This window comes from Rissa tridactyla, chromosome 1, assembly GCF_028500815.1.
Source record: "Rissa tridactyla isolate bRisTri1 chromosome 1, bRisTri1.patW.cur.20221130, whole genome shotgun sequence".
NCBI lineage: Eukaryota > Metazoa > Chordata > Aves > Charadriiformes > Laridae > Rissa > Rissa tridactyla.
Window position 1 is genome coordinate 108,369,035 of NC_071466.1, and position 17,571 is coordinate 108,386,605.

Consider the following 17,571-nt stretch of genomic DNA (forward strand, 5'->3'; position numbering starts at 1 on the left):
CCTATTTAGAATAGTGAATAACTCCTCCTTCAAGCTCTCATAGAAGAAACACATTATACCGAAGAAAGATACAATTTCTTAGTCACACTCACTTCTCTCAAGAAGTGTCCAATCACCCACAGCAACTCTACCACAACAGACCAGGAACTGCTGTTTCAATAGGAACTAGCCAGCTCCTCAGCTGTATCTTGCTTCTGCTGCCAAAAAGACATAAGCAGATCCCAGCTCTTTACAGTATAGGATTATTTTTGGTTCCAACACTTCAGAAATTTAAGATCACTTCTATCCTTTGCAGCCATTTCAGAAAAAAAAAAAACCTCTGATACTCTAATTTCTTTAAGTATCACATGTTGCTCTTTTATCTCTCTTCACTAGAACTTAATATAACCATTTTACGCTGAACTACTGTTCTTAAATATTCATCTCAGGTACTTCATTTAAGAGGAAAGTCAACTTCAGTAAAGAAAAAAAAATAGAAAACACCTCATTTCATCCATTTTCTCCCTAACAAAAAGGAACAGCCACTCACTTTGGAGCACAGAAGTCTTTATTCTATAACACCCCTGTTGTTAACACCCCATAAAATAAAGTGATATTTGAAGTAACATCTAAGGGCATTCACATGGCAACAGTAAAGAAGAATGGAGTGCTTTTCTCCTGAGAAGTGTTCCAAGATCTCCATTAAGAGTGTGGCATTTCCTTGCAAGATACACTTCAACAGAGGATTCCTACACCCTGCGTAACTGGAGGTGTTAAACTCTCTTAATGCAAGATCTCGCATCTTGAGAAAGCATGGCACATGTCTTATCCAGATGTTCTAGGGCAGAAAGTAAAAAAAAAAAAAAAAAAGAAAGAAAAAAGAAAAAAAAAAAAAAAGATGCTTGGTCAGTGTTGACAGAACCAACAGAGAAACTTTCTTAGTTTGAAGAAGAAAAATGGAAGAGTGGCCAGAAGAGAAATCCAATCAGAGCAGTGGACAAGCTAGACAGGAATGAGAAGTATGAGAAAAAAGTGGATGCGGTACTGTCTTTAATGTCCAAAGTAATGCAAAAGGACATGATCAAAAATCGAAATAAAAAAGCTAAGTGCTAAGGGGAAGTCTGAAGACCTGTCACACAGGGTGCTAAGAAAATCTTAGCCTAGGAAAGCTCATACACAGAGTGACTATGTAACTGCACCATTAGAAAATGATGGTCCAGACTAGGAGCTGGAGCCACAGGAATAACCTCAGTAATTCAAGAAGTGGAAGAAAGTGAGACCAAATCTTCCAGGCACGGCAGACATTAAAAAGGGAGATCTAGAAAATGAATCCTTGAAATGCAAGAGGACATTCACACTTTCAGGAAAGAGGGTGGAGTGCATCTATTTATCTGCAGAGGTTAAGTAACATAGTAAATTTATAGTAAAGATTTTGTATCATGGTCATTTGCCACTGGCACTAAGGCAATAGGATGGTAAGGAAAAAACACTGTGAAAAGACTATTTAATTCTCTCTCAGACTTCACAAGATGATAGTGGTATATTCACAGCATAGTACAGCACCAAAATCTAAATGCCTTTTCAATGTGCTATATATGCAAATTGTATTTTTTTTTTTTAATAGAAATAGCAGGAGTAGCTTACCTAAATCCTCACATATAATAAACTGAAAGATATGCCTAATTTGTTTTCTTTTCTATTGCATGAGAATATTTCTCTTTGTAAATATTATTTGGAATTTATAAAGGGAATTAGTATATTTTCCAGCCTTAAGGACAAAAATGAAGACATAAAATGCAGAAAATTCTACTTGCATTAAAAATAATCTTCATAATATTCTATTTTGATAAAGAAAGTTTATGCATGAATTAGCCTCATAATTAGACTATCTTATTTGGATTACTTTAACCAGACTTCACATAATAATCTGAAACACTGAAACAAAGATGAGCAAGTAAATAAATTTTAGAAGTTGCAACAGAAAGAAACAATATTTGATTCTTCAGAAAAATAGAAAATAGTCTATAATACTTGGGGAGAGCCTATGTACACATAAATAATTTTAATGTTATTTGAACATTTAAATAAAATATATTTAAAATATTCTAAACTGTACCAAAGAATGCATTTTAGAGACACTCAGAGCAGATTTCCTCATATGGCTGTCAATACTATTTTCTTCACTTGATTAAAAAAAAAAAAAAAGTATTTTGAAATACCTAAAAAGACACCAAAGTATTTTTTTTTATTTTTTTCTTACATCTAGGATGAGAAACTAGCAAGTAGAGTATTGCTGCTACTACCCTATTTTGAAAATCTGCACCAGCATGGAAGGCGCTCAAGATGTCAGTCAGTGTACATTTGGAACAGCCATTTAATCCAATAAACTCTTCTTTTCCTTAAAGAGTTTTTCCTCTTTCTTAAAGAAAAATATTATTGCCAGTCAACCTCAGCAATCATGAAGTCAGTACAGATCAAGTTTTACTGTTTAACAGAACCATCTGGGGTCAAGAACAACAATAAGATGAAGATCAAGTTCATGCATCTTATGTTTTTTCAAGGGATGTATCAACTACCTCCTAATATATTACACTTCAAAATACTTGTCTTTAAGACTTAACTGTCTGTATCAAAAGCAGTATGACTGAGGGACAGTATTACTTATTTCATGCTTGCTGACTTAAAAAACATCTATTTGCTGGAGAGGTAAACACTGATTAACATTCATTGTGTTATTTAATGTGTCACATGTTGCTTCTATTCAAAAGGGCAAAATTCACAAATGCTGAGATTTGTACATAAGGTGCACTTTAAATACTGTTTCAGGCAAATAAGTCATATTTGAGCATTCATAAACCCACAATACAAATCCAATACTTAGTCCACAATACTTAATATAGCTATGAATTTTACTGCTTCAAGGAGTTCAGCCAGTTACCTTGAATAAATTACTTTATAAGTGATATTTACTAATCTCATCACTTAAGAGACTCGCTATTTATAGGGCAAATAAAAAAAAAAAAGGTTATTACATTAGCTTGGGTGTGAAGGAAAATGAACTGAACAGCTGGTATTCTCATTGCTGCAACTCTAATGAAAACACTTAGATGAAAACAGAAGCCCCAATTTTCTGCTTTTCCACCGCATTCTAGTGTACAGGCATACACCCTTACTTCCTATTCCCTTGCCCTCCCCCTGAAAACTAAAGTGAGTAGAAACACAACCGCACAGCAAGAAAGCATCTCAGGGTCCAGCAATCAATTAATTGCACACACAGCTTCTTAGACAGCTGTCTCCCAATTGAAAATCAGCTCCCTGAAGTGCAATGATAATGAGATAGGACCCTGAGACAAAGGATGCCTTTTCATTTTATCACAGCCTCTCACCCTAAACTGACACGAATAAAACACCTCTTCTCACTGTTGTTAGTCGTAGGAGTTACACATGTATATCCCCTGCAGATGTTGTTAAAGCATTTCTTTCTAAATCAATTTACATGTTTACAATGCATGGCCAGACAAAGAGAGATACCCCCCCCATCTCCATGCAAATTCTCCTTCAGAGAAAAGCTTAAGAGATTTAAGCAGAGTAAGTGCAGGTGGAAGAAGTCTGCCACATCTCACCACCAGATGTGGTCCAGCAACAAGTTAGGGAAGATGGGTTCATGTCCAGCTCAGGTTTTTAACATGAATTGATTTTACTCCCCAGTTACATCAAGATCCTGTTATGGAAAAACAGAAAACTACTTTTGAAACCATAAATATCTTGGCAGCCTATTTAAAATCTCAATATCCCAATTAAAATAAAAAAGGCAGTTGGTTACAACAATACCATCCAAAACAGAAAACGTTAACAAATAAAGTTATCTTTAATATTATTACAGTAGAAAACGTACAAATATAATTCTCTGATGTTACACTAACCCTTCTAATATCCATCTGGGTCCTAAGGCTGACACTTTGGTCTTCGTAATGAAGAGCGTAGTGGGGACGGTGTCTTGGTGATTTGTCAGTGTCCTGAGGTCTTAGTGGGAATATGTTTGATGGTGGTGGTGGTGGGGTCCCTTCCTCCTCCGTCCTGGAGTCCATTTGACTTTCTTTTCATGCATTTTCTTTTAATTTCATATATCCCAACCTGCTCCCTTCCCCCTGGACTCCCAGGGAAGGGTTGAAATGTGCCCCACAACCCCCCTGTACCCCTGGGGGTAGTTTGTCTGGCAGGAGCTGCCTGGGGCTGTCAGCCACTTCCCCAGCAGCACTCGCAGAGCTGGAGCTCAGACAGGCTGGGCAATGGGCATCTGGTAAACACAGCTCAGTGCCGCTCAGGCCAAGGGTATCCCAGCCAGCCCCAGGACCTGCCACAGCCTGACATCTGCCCCCAGCAAAGGCAAAAATTTAGGGCAGCACATTAGTCAGACAAGCTTTGAAGAGAAATATAAGAATCGTCAGCCCAGTGAGAACATGTCATGTTAACATGACAACTACTAAGATCTTTCTGAAAGGATGAGATCAATAACTTTAAGGTATTTTGGCACCAATACTCTCCTGAGGTACCCTAGAATGTAGTTTAAGTTTTGCACTCAGTGCACCTGGATGGAGAAAGTTACTTTGCCATTATAGTCCTTTTGTATAAAAAAACCCCAACCCTTATAACTGTGCTCTATATTTGTTCGAAAACCATCAGTTGCTATTCATGTTTTTATTTATACTTTCACATAGCTCTCCCACAACTTCAGTTCATAAAGAGAACATGTAGCTCTTCTCAAGAACATGTAACTCTTCTCACAGATGGATCTGATTTGTTACTGAAATATTTGGATGTCTAATTATATGTATGTATATATACATTGATATATACATACATATAATCATATATATATGATGATAGTTTATTAGGCTACATATATGTGTCCCTACATACATAGAATTAGCCTTGGTTGGGCTACATATACATACATGTGTATATATACTCATATATAAATATACACAAATACACTGACATTTTCTTACCTTGGGAGCTTACAGTCCAAAACACTGCACTTGATAAAGGCAAAAACACAGTCATAGGCATTGTCTACTCCTTCCTTTTCAGGAATTGTTGAGGCAACAGACTGGAGATCTCTTAGACAACAGATAGCTGAAGGCAATTGCATTCACACCAACAGCCAGCCCAGAAAGTCCTCTGCCCCAAGAAATTACTTGAATTAAAACTAAGGTAAAATTCCCTTCTCAAGAACAGATTAATCTTGGTTTTCAGGATGAAATACACTGTTTTACCTCTTTTCTCAAGTCATCCAGAAATCAAGGAATGGCTTTAATTAAGCTAAACCACCAAAAATTCAGGAATAGTTAAGTCCAACTCAGTCATTACCTATAAATTCTGCACCTTTTTAGCATCACCGAATACATTTCTAATGGACACTAAAGGGTTTAGGGTGTTTTTTAATTTTTACAGCTTTATGAATTGAAGAAGGTGATTGAACCAAACAAGAGATCCTGTTTTCATGGAAATTCCTCCACAACTCAAGGAAGAAGAGGACAAAAAGAGCCTGAAACCATACAATTGCATGACCACTACCACACCGTCCATGTGACAACTACATACAAAGTACTGAGACAAGTTATTGGTTTCTTGTGCTCCTAATCCAAGAAATTTATGTCATTGCCCCTCTTTTAAGCTTAGTAATTGAAACAACTTGTCCTCCAGTACTTTGGACAATCAATTATGCAAAAATTACATACAGGAATCAAGGAAGTTAACATTTTTTCATTACATTGTTTCATTTTATTAGCTATCAAACATAATTAATCTTCAAAAATCAGAGAATTTAAGTACAGAGTTTAAGTTTATTAAAAAAAAAACCCACAACACCAACAAACAGACCTTCATCTGCTCTGTCATATTTATGACTGGATATCTTTTGTGCAGTATGAAGGCTCTCATTGCAAGTAAAATTACTTGGGGTTGAAATTTACTATGCAAGGCTGGTGGTCTAAATGAATCCTTAAGTATTCACAAGTAACAAGTCCTCTGCTGTCACCACACTAGCTGCAAGCGTTCAAATATATATATTTCCTGAGCTGATGAAAAACACGACCCTCTGAGTAGTTAAATGTTCTTAAGTCAGCATCTTTGTCTTTCTGACAACATTAATAAACATTCTGGTGTTCGTGCTGTAGGACATAATCATCTTTGGCAGGATGACCAGTTGTACTAGACTATGTCATATGTCAAAGAGCACCAAAATTTTCCCACCCAACCCACGTACAATCACGCTCTAGCGTGCTTAATCCTAGAGCTTTGGTTAAACCAGGCTTCACTTGTCTGACAGAAAGAAGTTTGTGAAATGTCACCTCGCCTTTTTGCTACCAGGGCTTTTTCTTTGTCTTTGTTCAGGATGTTGCTAGTACCCTTCTGTTGTTGCTGGTTTTTCTACATGCATACATACATGCATTTATATATGTATAAAACAATGCAAATATCTGGGCCAGTCAGACACACATAGTACACAGGTTTCTCACGAGATATTTCTTGAATTTTCAGCACTAATATTTTCAGTCTGATGATAGTACTTACCATAACATTTGGATGATCTTTTCTGTGATATAAGAATACAAGATAAAAGACAACTGGACAAAAATAGATGGAAATTTAGTTCAGAAAATAATAGCCCTCTTCCTAAACAGCTGTTCCCAGACCTTCCTTTGCCTCCCACCAATGAAGGTTAGTCTTCATTTTTTTTCCAGTTAGGAATTTTAAGAGCACTTCGTTCAATTCAGGCAAAAAAAACACCCTTACAAGTGCCTGTGAGCAATGTGTAGGATGTGCCGTGCTGGGTAGTTATTGACAGCAGTGGAGGTGGGTGCTGATCTCTGCTGCTGCACTCTCCAGATCTCCAACACATCAGTCAGGCATCTTAGCCCACCCAGATCTCTCCTTCATGTTTAGAAGGAAGAGGTACTCCACGTTAATTTCGGTATCACTGAGGTAAAAAAAAATAAATAAGTTTTGTCACTGCACTGCTAAGATTTCAGGCAGTTCTTGAGATATTTACATTCTGCCTGTCATCATATCTCTGCAAGTAAAAGAACTAAAGATTTTCCACTAAAACATACTCTGCTTTTTCACAAAAGGAAAATGCACAGTGTTTGGAAGTAAACTGACAGAAGTGGCACCCCCTTTTATTCTTTTGCTTTTGTATAAGAAGAAATAATTAGTCTAATTCAATAGGATTAGTTTAACATTATCAGTCAGATCACCTCAGTGTTTTGAAGTCCATTTTCTGCAGTATCACCAAAAGAGTAGAAAATAGTTTTCCTTTTTACATGCTGCAAATATCAACAAAATTCAATTCTGATACTTTAGCCAGAAGTCCTACTTACTTTTTCATCCTGAAATGAAACTACAGCAAGGAATCTCACCTTTTTAGGATGGCTAAGAATAGAGTATGATTTGAAAGTAACAATTCCATGCTTGTGTCTTCAGAGGCATAATTGATAAGGGAAATAAATTTAGATAGTGCTCAGTAACCATGTCATGCAGTTACTGTCTTTTACATATGTTTTCTTATAAAATGAGGTTTCTTAAATGGTGACTAGGAAAAGAATCAGACAAAGTTCTCAAGTCTTTATTCGAAAATGATTACTTTGTGCTATGTGGGGACAAGATATTTATAAACAAAACATTCGATCTCGCTGTGGTTTAGGCTGGGCTGGCCACTAAAATGAATGACTGATGCTCTCTCTATCTGCTCTCCCAAGGGAGGGAAGAATGAGAGAGAGGGAAACTTATGGATTGAAAAAGAAACCTAAACTACATTAATGAAATATTAATAATAAAACAAAAATAAAAGATAATAATATTAATAAGAAAATAATTATATATATACACAATATATACAAAACCAGTATTGAGCTCCCAGGACGATGATCACGTCACTGGCAGGCACTGGAAAAGTCCCAGACTGGACTCAGCAATGGACGGGAACTGGATTCTGGATCTGGATTTAGGAATCATGGATCATGATCAAAGGCAGATGAACAGATAGAGCCCTCCTTGGATGTTGGTCATTGAAGAAAGAGATTGACCCCTTTGATCCCTCAGCTTTTATACTGAGCATGATGCAGGTGGGATGGAATACCCTGTTGGTCAGTTCTGGTCAGTTCAACTATGCTGTTCCACTTCTGACCCTCCAACAGGGCACACAACAAAGTTAGCTGACCTTAGTTGTTATGGGAATAAGTATAAGCAAGAGCCTCTCTGCATACCACAGCTGCTAGAAGCAGACACTGTCTGAAGAATACGCCGTTAATTTCAGAGAGTCAGAAGAGGCTTAAATGAAAAGTAAAATTACTGAAAAGAAAATTGGTTCCGTTCTACCTCAAACTAGGACAAACCCAAATAAGTAAACCTCCATTTCATTTTTCACAAGAGAAATAAAAATTGATCTCTGAAGACATCACTCCTCCCCCTTTGTTTGTCTGCATGTGAAATCTATTTTGTATAGATAAGATACTCACTGCACATTCCTTTTCTTTTTCCTCCAAGTGGAGAAATTGGAATTGCTATCAAATTGAAGAAGCAAAACCCCACTTTTGCTGTCACCATGCTTCAAATCATTTTAATTGCTTTTGCTATTTTTCAGTTGTATTGATGAAAACATTCAGACCTCAGTTCTGTAAACTGTTAAGGAAGTTTGATGTCCATATAACTTGAGTTATTAACCTGAGTATAAATAAATATATTCATCCATATCTGCATAAAATAGGTTTACAGGCCCTATTTCTTTTTAGTATAAGTAATTATTAGTTTAAACAGAATTCAAGATGTCCTGATTTCTTATATCCATTTTTATGGTTATAACTACTTTGATAATTCCAAACACATTATTTATAAGTCTAGTGAACCTGAATGTGAAAGCATTCAGTTCTTCCCAAGACACAATCATTATAGCTAATCAACATTGGTACTGGAAAAATTTCAAAATGCAGAAAAATACTTCTCTGACATTTAAAGCCTATCAAAGGAACAGCATAATGCTGTACTTTTTTTTTTAGGTAAAACTTCCTTCCTGTGATTTTTGTTTAGGAAATTTCTATAGAAGCATCGTATCAAATTACTTGGAAAAAAAAATAATTAACAGAGTATCAACTCTTTCTCTCCATTGTTAATTAAAACATGCAACTTCAGAGTACAAAGAATAATGAATAATGCTGGCATTAATATTTCACTCACTCTTGAAGATTTCTCATTAGTTCCTTTGTGCTCAACTTTATATGACAACACTTATGAGGTGATGAAAGGAGTAGGAAGCATTTAAGAGACAGCTACTATTACCTCTTATTTCAAATTATTGTATTTTGATTCTGAAGGCAAAATTAGGATGTGTTATATTAAAACCATGGATTTGATTTACCTGTTACTGTCTGTCTTCTAGTATACTTCCTGGGTTAGGTAAAGCGTTACTAGTCAAATATTAAATGACTAAATGTTGCACTTGAAGTTCATACATCTCAGTTATTAAACGAGAAGGAAATAAAAGCAGTTAACAAAAACAACAATTGAAATAATAGGTTGTTTCACAATTCCTGCCTCCATTTGTGAAGTGGGTAAATTGGTACTATTTTCACTTGTCAAGTTCTGTATCCACAGAATCACTGAATTGTACTGGGTTGGAAGGGACCTTTCAGATCATCTAGTCCAACCAGCAACCTAACTCTCACAAAAACCGTCATTAAACCATATTGCTAAGCATTACATCTACTTGTCTTTTAAATACCTCCAGGGATGGTGACTAACCACTTTGCAGGGCAGCCTGTTCCAATGCTTGATGACCCTTTCAGTGAAGAAATTTTTCCTAATATCCAGTCTAAACTACCCCTGGCGCAACGTGAGGCCATTTCCTCATGTCCTATCGCTTCCTACTTGGGAGAAGAGACCAACCCCCACCTCTCTACAATCTCCTTTCAGGTAGTTGTAGAGAGCGATAAGGTCTCCCGTCAAGCCTCCTTTTCTGCAGACTAAACAACCCCAGTTCCCTCAGCTGCTCCTCGTAAGGCTTGTTCTCCAGACCCCTCACCAGCTTCATTGCCCTTCTCTGGACATGCTCCAGCACCTCAATGTCTTTTTCTGGAGCAGGGCCCAAAACCGAACACAGTACTCGAGGTGGGGCCTCACCAGTGCCAAAAACAGGGGGACGATCACTTCCCTAGTCCTACTCACCACACTGTTCCTGATACAGGCCAGGTTGATGTTAGCCTTCTTGGCCACCTGGGCACACTGCTGGCTCATATTCAGCCGGCTGTCAACCAACACCCCCAGGTCCTTTTCTGCCAGGCAGCTCTCCAGCCTCTCTTCCCCAAGCTTGTAGCACTGTATGGGGTTGTTGTGACCCGAGTGCAGGACCTGACACTTGGTCTTGCTGAACCTCATACCACTGGCCTCAGCCCATCGATCCAGCCTGTCCACATCCCTCTGCAAAGCCATCCTACCCTCAAGCAGGTCGACAGTCCCACCTAACTTGGTGTCATCTGCAAACTTACTCAGGATGCACTCAATCCCCTCATCCAGATCATTGATAACGATATTAAAGAGAACTGGCCCCAATACCGAGCCCTGGGGAACACCACTCATGACCAGCTGCCAACCGGATTTATCTCCATTCACCACCACTTTCTGGGCCCGGCCCTCCAGCCAGTTTTCAACCCAGCGAATAGTACTCCCATCCAAGCCATGGGCAGCCAGTTTCTCCAGGAGAATGCTGTGGGTAACCATATCAAAGGCATTACTAAAGTCCAGGTAAACAACACCTACAGCCTTTCCCTCATCCACCAAGTGGGTCACTTTGTCATAGAAGGAGAACAGGTTTGTCAAGCAGGATCTGCCTCTCACGAACCCATGCTGACTGGGCCTTATCACCTAGTGGTCCTGCATGTGCAGCATAATGGCACTTAGGATGATCTGTTCCATAACCTTCTCAGGCACTGAGGTCAGACTGACAGGCCTGTAGTGCCCTGGATCCTCCTTCTGGCCCTTCTTGTAGATGGGTATCACATTTGCTAGACGCCAGTCAACTGATTAGCCAGGACTGCTGCTAAATGATGGAAAGTGTCTCAGTGAGCACTTCTGCCAGCTCCCTCAGTACCCTTGGGTGGATCCCATCCAGCCCCATAGACTTGTGTATATCTAGGTGCTGGAGCTGGACCCTCACCATCTCCCTTTGGATTACGGGTGCTTCATTCTGCTCCCTGCCCCTATCTACTAGTGTAGCGATCTGGATACTCAGGGAACAACCGATTCCACTGCTGAAGACTGAGGCAAAGACAACATTAAATAGCTCAGCCTTCTGCTCATCCTTTGTCACCATGTTCCCACCCTGACCTAATTAAGGATGGAGATTCTCCTTAATCCCCCTTTTATTACTAATATATTTATAGAAACTTTTTTTATTGTTCTTAACATCCAAAGCAAGGTCAAGTTCTAGTTGGGCTACGATCCTTCTGATTTTCTCCCTACATAGCCTTACAACATCTTTGTAGCCTTCCTGAGTGGCCTGCCCCTTCTTCCAAAGGCCATAAACTCTCCCTTTTCCCCTGAGTTGTATCCATATCTCTCTGTTCAGCCAGGCTGGTCTTTTTCTTTGACGGCTCGTTTTTTGGCACATGGGGACAGCCTGCTCCTGTGCCTTTCAGACTTCCTTCTTGAAAAATCTCCGGCCTTCCTGGACACTATTGCCTTTCAGGACTGCCTCCCAAGGGACTCTGTCAAGCAAGCTCTTGAAAAGACCAAAGCCCACCCTCCAAAAGTCCATGCTGGCAGTTCTGCTGACCCTCTTCCTTGATTCTCTAAGAATCGAAAACTCTATCATTTCATGATCACTATGCCCAAGACAGCCTCCAACCATCACATCCCCCACAGGTTCTTCTCTATTTACAAACAACAGATCCAGCAGGGCTCCTTCCCTAGTCATCTCCCTCACCAGCTATGTTAGGAAGTTATCCTCAACACACTCCAGGAATCTCCTAGACTGTTTCCTCTCTGCTGTATTGTATTTCCAGGTGATATCTGGTAGGTTGAAGTCTCCCACAAGGACAAGGGATCTTGAGACTTCTCACAGCTTCTTGGAGAATATTTCAGCTACCTCTACATCCTGGCTGGGCAGTCTATAACAGATTCCCACCATGACATCTCCCTTGTTGGCCCTCCCCCTGATTCTTACTCATAAACATTCAACCCCATTGTCACCATCATTAGGCTCTTGACATTCATGACGCTCCCTAACACACAGAGACACTCCACCTCCTTCTCCTTGCTTGCGTGTCCCTTCTGAAGTGTTTGTAGCCATCTAATGCAGCACTCCAGTCGTGCAAGTCATCCCACCCCCCTTCCGTGATGGTGACTACATCATAGTTTTCCTGCTGCACAATGGCTTTCAGCTCCTCCTGTTTGTTGCCTATGCTGCGTGCATTAGTGTGGAAGCACTTCAGTTGGGCTACTGGTCCTGCCACCTTATTGCTGGGAGAAGCCTTAACTCCTACCTGTCCATACATAGGCACAGCCATAGTGTCTAACCATTAATGACCCTCCTGTCAAATCCAGGTCTGTGAAGTAATTTTTACCTAAGCGAGTCATGCTATCACAGTAATCAATACTGCTCAATCACCAGTACTGCAAATGAAATTTCAGTGTAAGCACCAGTGTCTAGGAACATCCACCGACATTAGCCTATGTGCATAGAGGAGATACACAGATGTTCATATAGCAGTAACAAAAGCCTTCTAACATTTCATAAGCACAGAACTCTAGAGATTGACTCAGTCTTTCTTGGGTTTCAGATACATCTACATTACTGTGCTTCTTCATGCCAGGAGCTGATTAAAGGGGGTTTTTCCTGATAATTTTTGTTTGCACTTCTGAAATAGGCTTTCAAGAGATGCATCTTTTTGTCCACTAAAGACCACATACAGAAGACTTGCAAATAACACCAGTTTGAAAACTCAGAACTGAAATACATATGCTGTAAATTCATTTTGTATAAGTAAGTTTAACACATGGTTATTTCCATACAAGATGAAAGGCAATTGCATTGTGATGGCAATTGCATGATTACATTAAGTCACCAAACCTCCAGTCATCTTCAAAGGGAGTCCAAACTCATCGTATATCCTCAGTAGATTCTTTCACAGAATAAAGTTCTTGGAATTTGCTGAACAAGATGACAGAATCTTACGATGTAAATGTATTCACCAAAAAAAATTAAATTATATTTCTTTATCAGGCATAATGTGGCATTTTTAAGTAATTGCTTGAACAATACTTAAAAGGGCGATTTTCAGCTGCTATCTTGTGTTACAAGTGTATAGAGGAAAAGAACTTCTGCCTCTCAATTTGTAAAGTCTATTGTGCTGTCTCGGAGATTAGAAAGAGCTGAGATAAGAGAATTTCTACCTGGTTTATATAGGAAACCAAACAAATGAGGAGTCTTCTGTAGCTGAATAGAAAGAAAATCAGGAAACTTTCAAAAAGTAAAAAAGTCCTTTTTATTTAGCATTATATTTTTCAAAGGAAGTTAGACAAAAATAACAATATTGCAATGGTTGCATTGTTCCAAGAGGGGAAAACAAACACCAACACTTGTATCAAGGTGGTGGTTCTAAATTTGCTCATTCAAACAAATAAAACAAAAATGCATGTTCCTCTGTAACTAGAAAAATGATACAAGTGTAAAAATATTTTTTATTTAACCTTATCTATTTGCTAGTGGTGTGCAGATGTTTATTTTGTGGTTTGCTTTTCTTTTTTTAATAAATGTTTGTTTTCTTCAAGTATTAAGGACTTCAGTGTTTTAGAATTCCATACATGCTACTATCACTTGTATCTACTCAGGTTATACAGAATAAGCAATGCATCATTATAACTCCATTGCTGGATGATGTATTAATGGCTGCCATAACTGTGACAGAAATACATTAAGAATATTTCTACTTAAATTTAAGAGGAGGAAATCTGAGACACACTTTAGGAACTGCTCATACTTTACAAATCAAAAGTATTTGTCTGAAGTCTGATCAGTGTATGCCTAAAGCACCGGTTTCAAGAAAAGCTAAAACACTTTTTCCATTAGGAATTGGTTTTAGAAACTTTAGGAAATCTCCTGAGACTTAAATTTGAAAATTAAATTCCAATTTTGTGGGGATAGATTTCATACTATTTCTGCATGCAACGATAAGCCTAGGCACATTTCTAGAGCTTTTAATTGATTCATGTACTTAACCTTAAGAACTTTAGCCAAATTTGAATATAAAAGATTTGTCAGTGATACGTACAAGACTAAAGTTACAACTTCATTATCTTATGCATGATATTATTTTACTGTATCATATGGAATTTTCCATACTGAAATTAAAATATCTACATTAAATTTGCTGAATATAATATTAAGCAGGCACTTTGTATTGGCCATTATTACATTATTACGTAAAAAAAAAAAATCAAGATTCTGACATGGTAATGTGTTAAAAGCCAAACATCTCTCTTCATACTTTTAGTTTTAACCTTCTTGGACCTCTTGTCCTGTTGTCTGCCTCCCCCATTACCTATAGGTGCTTAGCCTCTCCAGTTGTAAAGATTTGCTATCAGAATCCTCACTTGATTTTCTTTCTCATTCAGACCATCTAACAAGCAATGAATCACCATTTTATTGCTGGTCAAAACAACACAACACTAGGCAAGAGCCATGCAGCAGCTGCAAGCCTAAAGACTGGCTCCCGCCATATACACTGCCTATACTTTTAACTACACAGTCTCTCCTAGACTGTCATTAGCACGCATTCATGTTAGCATATGGAGCATGAGCGACACGCTAAGCATTTTCATCAAATTCAAAGTCTGTTACATACATTAAGTCACAAGTCACAGTTTTGCTAGGGGTTAAACCCTGCCATTCCTACCTACCAAATATCAGCATCTCTAAATTAAGCATTTAAGAATAATCACTACCTGTCACATAAACCAGTTTAACTAGACTTCATAAAGCAACTACTAACTAAATTCAAAAGCAAAGACAGACAAGGATGGGGAGTAACAACACGTTCAACCTATTTCTGCAAGTATTAGAATGTACAAACAATTTAAAGAAAAAAATGCTTATGCATATATGACAAAGACAGTACTTTCACAATATTTAGGAGGAGTTCTCAAGTCCATAAACAGAAACAGGTATCCCCTCTTTAAAGGTAAACCATGTTGAAGTATCTAAACAACATACACAATGCATAAGAAAATTCAGGTACCTAAAATATGATTATTTGCCAGATTCCTGAGAACATATATTTCTTACCTTCAGTGTTTACTTTTGCTTCCTTGGTTATCTAAAATACAACTTCCATCCTGATGATGTGATTTGACAGTACTTCTAATCTACTGTATATGTGAAACTGGAAACAGTAGTCTAAGTCTCCGTCCAAGATTCAGATGCATAAATAGACCTTTTGAGAATGGAGGACAGGTCGGTTTATTTTAGAAGGCAGCCAAATAACACAGTATTGTCACCTCTCACTATGAAGTAGTCTGAAGAAGGGGAAAGCTGGTTCATAGGCTTTACTTTCATAGCAATCTCTCATTTTGACCTTTCAGCAGATCTGTCACAGTAGTAAGATACAGGGAAGGCTAAACTAAGGACATAATCCATCTAATTTCTTTCCATATGCAGCAAGAATAATCTATTAACAGAATTAGACAGCCAACACAATAAAGGAGAGCATAGCATCACAGAATAGAAATGCGTTTTTTTTCCTGTTTGGCAGGATTATGTTCTATCTTTGGCCAAAAGCTACTGAGGCAGGTGGAATTATGGAGGCAGGAACCAGAGGCCCGCTAATCATGGGGCTTCTTTCTTGATTTTGCAAACCGCTTATCTGTTCTACAGCACCTCAGCTTCAATGGGAGAAGTTAAATTATCTTTTTCTCAATTTCAATCAAGACTGTAATTTAGGGCCTAGATTTAGGAGACACGAATACAAGTTCTAACTTCTAAGCTCTTATTACAATGCATCTGCTATAAATTAAACAGACATAAGTCCTAAGCTTTAACACAATGACTTATCCTTGGAGATATTCAAAACCCAGCTGCACAAAGTCCTCAGCAACTTGCTCTAGCTGACACTGCTTGGAAGAGGAGAGTTGACAATCTCCAGACACCTCTTCCAACATTCAGCCACTCTGTGAATTTACTTACCCACTTCTTATTCAGAGCAAGCAAAGAGTTTTGGCAACCCAAATAAAACCAGTGTGCAATGACCCAGCCCTGCCCTCCCCACTTGCAACACAAACTCCAACATGAGCTGAACAAGTGACCATTGCCTTACCTTGCTGACTCCAAACCTCTTTCTTGGATAGTGTTGCTTCCGAGCTTATTTCGCAGTGATATGGCATCGCTTTGTGTAAAGGTCAGAACACAGAACGCACGTGTAGTATTAATTTCTAATTTACTTAAACAAATTTATAAAGATAAACTTCTACATATGATTGCTGAGCCTGCAGTAGGGACACAGGGTGAACAGCAAATCAGAAAGTAATGCTCTTTTTCCTGCAAAGGGGAGGAAAGGCCTGATACTGCCGAGCTGAATCCTTAATTAAGTGGCAATGCAGGAACAATTCACCCTTCTTGCTTTCTTCCCGTGCTTGAAAAGGATGTAACTGCTTTTTATATCTTATCACTTTCTCTGTATTTCCACTACAAAATACAGTAATTTTACATATTTCTTGTTTTCTTTGTTGCTCTCTACAAACAATTCTGCAAAGTGCGAGCTTGCAATCTGTAAATGACCTGTAATTTGTCATTTGTGGTTTGCATTTGTACTCTTGTTGCCTCTGATACGATCTTGCATTTGTACTCTCAAGGCTTTTGTATCATCCTGTGGCTGTGCTCACAGCAGCCCTTGAACTCAGGTGAATTCCTGAAATTCGGCAATTTCTCCTTGTTGTGGTTTAACCCCAGCCAGCAGTAAGTGCCACACAGCCACTTGCTCACTCCCCCTTGGTGGGATGGGGGAGAACATCAGAAGAGTACAAGTGAGAAAACTTGTGGTTTGAGATGAAAACAGTTTCATAGGCAAATCAAAAGCCGTGCACACAAGTAAAGCAAAACAAAGAATTCATTCACTACTTCCCATGGGCAGGCGGGTGTTCAACCATCTCCAGGAAAGCAGGGCTCTGTCACACATAATGGTTACTTGTGAAAGCAAAATCTCCCCCCCTTTCCTTCTTCTTCCTCAAGCTTTATATGCTGAGCATGAGGTCATATGGTATGGAATATCCCTTTGGTCAGTCAGGGTCAGCTGTCCTGGCTGTGTCTCCTCCCAGCTTTTCGTGCACCCCCAGCCTACTCGCTGGTAGATTGGTGTGAGAAGCAGAAAAGGCCTTGACTCCGCATAAACACTGCTCAGCAATAACTAAACCATCCCTGTGTTATCAACACTGTTTCCAGCAGAAATCCAAAACATAGCCCCATACTAGCTACTGTGAAGAAAATTAGCTCTACGCCAGCCAAATTGAGCACACTCCTCCTTCTCTTTATGACTGTGAGGCACATTT